At 36.7% G+C, this 6,000-nt stretch overlaps 1 protein-coding gene across 31 annotated transcripts in view; it reads left to right on the top strand.

Moving 5' to 3' along the window:
- The window catches only part of NRXN1 (neurexin 1), a 674,580-nt gene that overhangs the window by 231,629 nt on the left and 436,951 nt on the right, over positions 1 to 6,000 (top strand). The gene's annotated exons all lie outside the window — the stretch shown is intronic.

Here is a 6,000-nt window from a genome sequence, read left to right as displayed (position 1 = left end):
GAAATGGGAGCTGAGCAGTGCTGTGTAGGCAAGCTTTGAAGAGGAAGCAAAGCTTGCCTCTGCTGTGAACAGAACAGGCAGAATGTGTACCCTTGCTGCTTCCTTATAATCCTTGCCTATACCCCAAATTGTTTGACAAAATGTATATAGAAGATTTTATAAAAATCTGACCGTAAGATATTTTTATTACCCTAAGTACTAAATAGTCTGGAAATCCTGTACTCACAGGTCTGTGTCAGATCTTCCTGCCATGGTTGCGACCAATGGAGGCAACTAAAGTTTTCTGTGAAGAGGGAGAGGAATTTGGTGTGAGAGTGTTTTGACTTTGGAACTTGCTTCATTTGTTTAGCTCAGAAGTTTGAGTTTCTTTAGCTTCTGGGTGTGGCATGAACCTGTTGTTTATTTACAGAATAGATCAATTGAAAATGAATAAAGAGGGAAGATCAGAGTTTTAGTCTGTAGAGTAACGCTAAGCATGAGACAACAGAATTCAAATTGCAAGGCGACCTTTCACTCTCCGTTTCAAGACTTCTTAGTTCCTTAGGCTTTCTGAGACAATGCAATAATAGATTTATATAAGCAATTTGGTAAATAGCTTCACTCATCTTAAAAGGAGGTGTAAATGCTCTTTTTTTTACTTAGCATTATAATGAAATAGGAGATGAATCACGTCAAGGTGACCCACTCTCTGTACCAGAGCAGGTTTATCATGCTGTCCTGGAACATGGCTAGAAATAATACTGTGCAATTTACTGAGAAAATATGTCACACAGCACCTTTGGAATCAAAATCTAACCTTCAAACTGGACCAGTATTTCTCAGGTGCTTTGTGATCTCAGACATGTTAAAAAATCCTTAGATTCCCAGTTGAAATTTCAACACTGGAGATTTGAACTGAAAATTCCTACCTCTATACATTTTATGGAAAAGTGGTTTATAATAAAAATGGCCAAGGAATAGAAGTGCCTTCTCCTCTTATGTGATCTGGTTTGCATTCATGAGAACCACACTGCACAGTCAGTTTGAAGCTGTTGACTAAAGTTTTGTGGTTTGGGTAACATATGGCTGAGATCAGTTTTCTCAGTGGTTATATACATGACACCTATGGTTTGCTTTTCATCCCATACCTGGAGGTCTGTGGTGATCTCCAGTACACTTGTGATATTTTTAATGTATTTGACATATTTATCCAATAATGAAGATGAAAGATAAAGTAAAGAATTGGGCTTGGTCCAGTGTTCAGGGATGTTTGCAGATATAATTAACATTATTGCTGTTATTGTTGGTGTACAGCATCCAGGAGTTTTTACTGTAGCTGCTTTTTATGTAACTGATCAAAGTTGTTTTGATGCTGTGAGAAAGGCTGGATATGCTTTTTACCTTTCAAATTTCTTACCTTTTCAAATTCAGCTGAAAGAAACATAACAACAATGCCTTAAAAGTTACTCTCGTATTGGTGTTGGTGGAAATCCATTGAAGTTCATATACACATAGAATTGAAAACTGCTCCTGATTCCTTCTAAACAAATGACAAATACAGAAAAAAATATATTAGTTATCTTGGTTGACATGAATTTTCATTCTTCATTGTATGAAATGGTTTTTTTTGAAAAAATCTGCCTGCTGTAAATGCAGGAGTCCATGAATGAACTGAAGGATCACTGTTGACTCAGCTATAATTTTTTGACAGTTGTGGTATGTTGTGGTTACAGAGAAGTCCGTCACTAGCATCTTGTAATGATCTGGGGCTATAAAGGACACTGTTCTTCTCTGGTATATTGGGTTCTGATTAGCTACCTCCCATCAGACTTTGAAGTGTATGGTACCCTTTTGTTCAGGAGCAACAGTGTGATTATTACAGGCTGCTTCTGGGATCCTTCAACAGATCAGACAGATTTATCCTTCCTTGCGGATGGGAACATGTCCCTTTTGGATCCTGTGTTTAGACTGCTGTTAAAATGGTTCCTCTAACAGCTGTAGTTGTTAAACATTTCCTAACTGCTTTATGTCAAATGTCAAAAAGCCTGATTTTCATTATCCTGTTTAGTGTAGGCTTCATCTTTCCTGAGCCAACTCTCAAAAAGTATTCAACTCCACTAATTAGTGTTTGCTTTCAAGGTTTATAACTTACTTAAAGAATTATAATTAAAGCTTTAGGAGCCTTATATTAGCACTATGTCTACCTAAACCCCACAAATATCTAAATATAGGAGGCTACTGTGCTTGCACTATACTTTGCTTGCTATGGAGGGGCTTAGCTGAAAAAGCAGAGGTACAATATATTTGTCAGATAGCTGAGATGATGCAGAAGCTGACAGCGTCACAACCATCCTTCTGTTCTAACGGTTTTCATTTTGCCCTTAGAAAAACTTGTGCATTTGTTTTTCTTGACTTCTTGACTTGACTATTTTCTGTGAGTTAATGTTACTTGTGCTGAAGCGGTAGCAGGTGCACACGATTACAAAGTACAGTTTTAAAGAAGACTTTTTGGTAGAATCTTTTCTATACAGTTGCTGAGGAATGTGAAACAATTGAGAAAGAAAAATAAAAAAGTCAACTGAAACTTCACAAAAAATAACAAATTTCAAATAACCTGGTATAGATTCTGTTAGATTTTTTTCCCTGTAGAAACGAGATAAAACAATTTCTCCTCCTTGCTCCCAATACTCTTCTTGTCCTATCCATACCTTTTCTTAGATTTCAATCTTAGTTTACTCATTCTCCAGGCCTGCTTTCAAAAAGCATCCCTTAGATTTCTCCTTCTAGGGAATTCTTTTAAGCTGTGTGTTTTTTAGATGTGCTGCTTTTCTTCTTTCTGTTTTAAACAAATTATTTTTAACTGCTTCTAAGAATAAAGTGTATTGAACATTCAAATCCCAATATGTCATTCAAAATGTTTGTTATGCTTTGAAAATTCTGTTGGTTCTTGGCACAACTCAAATGCTCCTTCAGGTACTTTAAACTGAGAAGCCCTGACCTTTTTTCCCTACATTTAAATAGCATCAAATGAAGGCTACTATAATAAAAATAATATATGCATTTTATATATTATTTCATTGCAAGTACAGGGAAAAAAAATCCAAGGAACCATGCTGTCTGGAATGAATGTGATGCTGAAAATCTGGCCTGAATTTATTTTTAAAATACTTTATGAAAAATGTCAGCTAATTTCAATAGTCATAAGTAATGTGAAGGAAATGGCTGTGCAGGATCAAGACTTTGTGCTATGAGAATGTCCCCCAAATTGAATCCATTTAGTGTTAGTTGTGTCCTTCTTCTTGCCTACTTATTGCTCAAAATGTGATGCTTGACTAGAATCACTGTAAAAACTGTTTACCTGCTCAGTGCAAAATAAAACAAAATAAATCTCTGGTCCTACAAACCTGCATACATTTAGCATTACTTCTTAAGTTCACAGACATAAATTTTCTGTTGAGCAGGGCCTACTCTGTGGTACCCAGAACTGATAGTCTCATACAGATTGTGTTAGTCTTTATCTCCCATATGTCCAGATTCGGCCCCAAATATTTTTTTTTTTCCATGCAGAAGATATATCTGGATAGCATTTGAAGAATTTCTGCTCATGTCTGAGGATGCACATCAGGTGTGACTCTGAGGTGGCTTGGTCAGCTGTGTGTTTGCACAGTAAATCAGTGCTCAGTTGCATTGATTTCACTATACTTGTGTCAATTCAGTGGGCTCAGTGCTTCCAAGGACAAAACAAGGTACAGTTCTACCAAAACTACCAAATTTTTGGTTATAAACCAAATCTTTCAAGCTGTGACACCTGTAACAAAGCTGTAGCTGTACCACTAAAAGGTGACAGCAGTGGTGTTGGGGCTGTTTTGAGAGCTGCCAAAGGTTATTCTGTTCCTTTCTTTCCTTTCGTTGTAGAGTATCTGTAAATTCACTTAAAATTCAGAACATTGGGGTAGGACTGAAGTAGGGAATGTGGGATTAAGCACTAATAGAATTGCAGTAAAGAGGAGAGAGATGCAATAAATAGCAGGCAGTTGATGAACCAGGTGGAGCACATAGAAGAAAGCGGGAGAATTAAAATTTTGGAGGCTGTAACAGGATTGTAAGAGATGTATTGTTGTAGTACTGTTTGAAGAGGTAAGATTTGCCCTGGAGGATGGAAAGAGATTGACAGATTATTTCTTTTTGAGGACTGTGGTCTGGGAAACTGAAGGATCTCCCCAGGTAAATCGTTCTGCCATCACTTTCTCTGGCAGTAATACTGATTTACTAAAATATGGGTATGGGTCTAATATCAACACCCAACTGAGATGGACAAAGACTCTCTAACAGTTTAGAGTTAGAAAGTGTATGTTTATTCTAGCGCCGGGCACCCGCGCAGGATAATTCCCTAATACGCAGAGCAAAGGTACAAGCTGATACAGAGTCTATTTATCCACAAAAGTTATAAATATCCAAAATACAAATGCATATTTATAACATTAACACCTCCCATTCTCTGCTTCGTATGGAAATTACCTTAAATGTCATTGAGCATGCGTGGTATGCTCCCTGAATTGGGTCCGTGGTCTTGAAGATGAAGTAAAAGTGGTCTTCCTTGATTTGACCTTTCTGCCTTCCTGGGTTTTGACAATACAAATTACTTTTGGTGACCTTCCAGTTCCTCTTTTCGTGACTTTTGAATGGGCTCTCAGATGGGGAGGAAAGCGATAATTGTTTACGTTCCCTAAATCTATTTATCAATGTTTCTGTTTCTCATTCGAAGCACAGCTAAACAAACACAGAAGTGACAGGTAATCAGTTATTTAGTAATCAGTTACTTGCATCTTGAAAACTTATTTCAGCTCTTCTTAACTATTAACTTTTAATTGATTCAAGCTGGGCCTAAACTCACTTCTATTTTAACTAAATTCAGTGCAGCTAACCTTCTAACTAGATCTTTGTTTCTTTTAAAATTGTGTTTCAATACCACCAGAAAGTGAGGCCTGAACAAATTGTATTTGATAATCTGAATTCTGTATTTTGAGTTCAATCCTCTTTCTTGGTGTCTGTAAATAGTATGCAGCACTTTTCTTTGTGTGGGGTTAATACATTTTTAAATAAAATTTTGTCCATTTCTTTAAACATCTTAAAAATAACAAGTTTTCAACCAGTACTATAAAGAATTTTCTTTAATCCTGCATTGTCTAATATTGTTGTCACTTCCATACATAAAACAGCTATTTTTTTTCATTCCCCAAACCTTTTGCCTTAGTTGACTTTGATCACCCCCTGGATAAATAATGAATGATTAAGATGTATCTTGCTCTGGTTACCTCTATAAAAGAGAACACTGTGACACTGTGGTGTTTTGGAGCATGAGTGTATTCTGGAGGCTTTTCAATGTATATGACAACAGGACAGTTTTCTGATAACCTCTTCTGTGAAACATCATCTTGGCTGTCCTGGATCTGCTCTGTGGAGGTTATTAATTTGTTTGTTTTTTGGGTTTTTTTTAAATCTGGTAATTCATTTAATAAAACAGGCTTGCTGAAAAGCAGTTTTCCAATACATTTCAGGACTGAAATGATCCATTTCCTATGATGAGGAATGTAGCATTTTTAAAGACTGTTTCTGCTGGCTTTCATTGATATGGTCAAGAGCACACTGCTTGTACCTAATTGTGTTGCAAACAAACTGATAAATGCTATTTTAATGAAGTCTGAATAGATGGAATTTAAGCACTTGCTTCCTCATGTTAGCTACAGTAGGAGAAAGTCGTGCAGAAACCTATTATAAAAATAAATAGCTGTTTCTCTGAGGGAGTCAGGATTGGTTCTCAGGGAAGTATATGTTTTCCTGTGATCCATGCTGGCAATTTCTGAAAGTTAAGTAAAGTGGAAGACTGAGGTGTTTGGCTTTGATTATCCAGCAATGTAAGAAGGCCTCATGGTAGAAAACATTGCTGTGACGGTGGCAGTCCTTTGTCTGAGATGGGAAATATGTCCAGAGAGGTGCCAATTCTACATGTAATAGCTTGTG

Source organism: Corvus cornix, chromosome 3, assembly GCF_000738735.6.
Source record: "Corvus cornix cornix isolate S_Up_H32 chromosome 3, ASM73873v5, whole genome shotgun sequence".
Classification (NCBI taxonomy): domain Eukaryota; kingdom Metazoa; phylum Chordata; class Aves; order Passeriformes; family Corvidae; genus Corvus; species Corvus cornix.
This window is presented reverse-complemented; position numbering and strand designations above follow the sequence as displayed.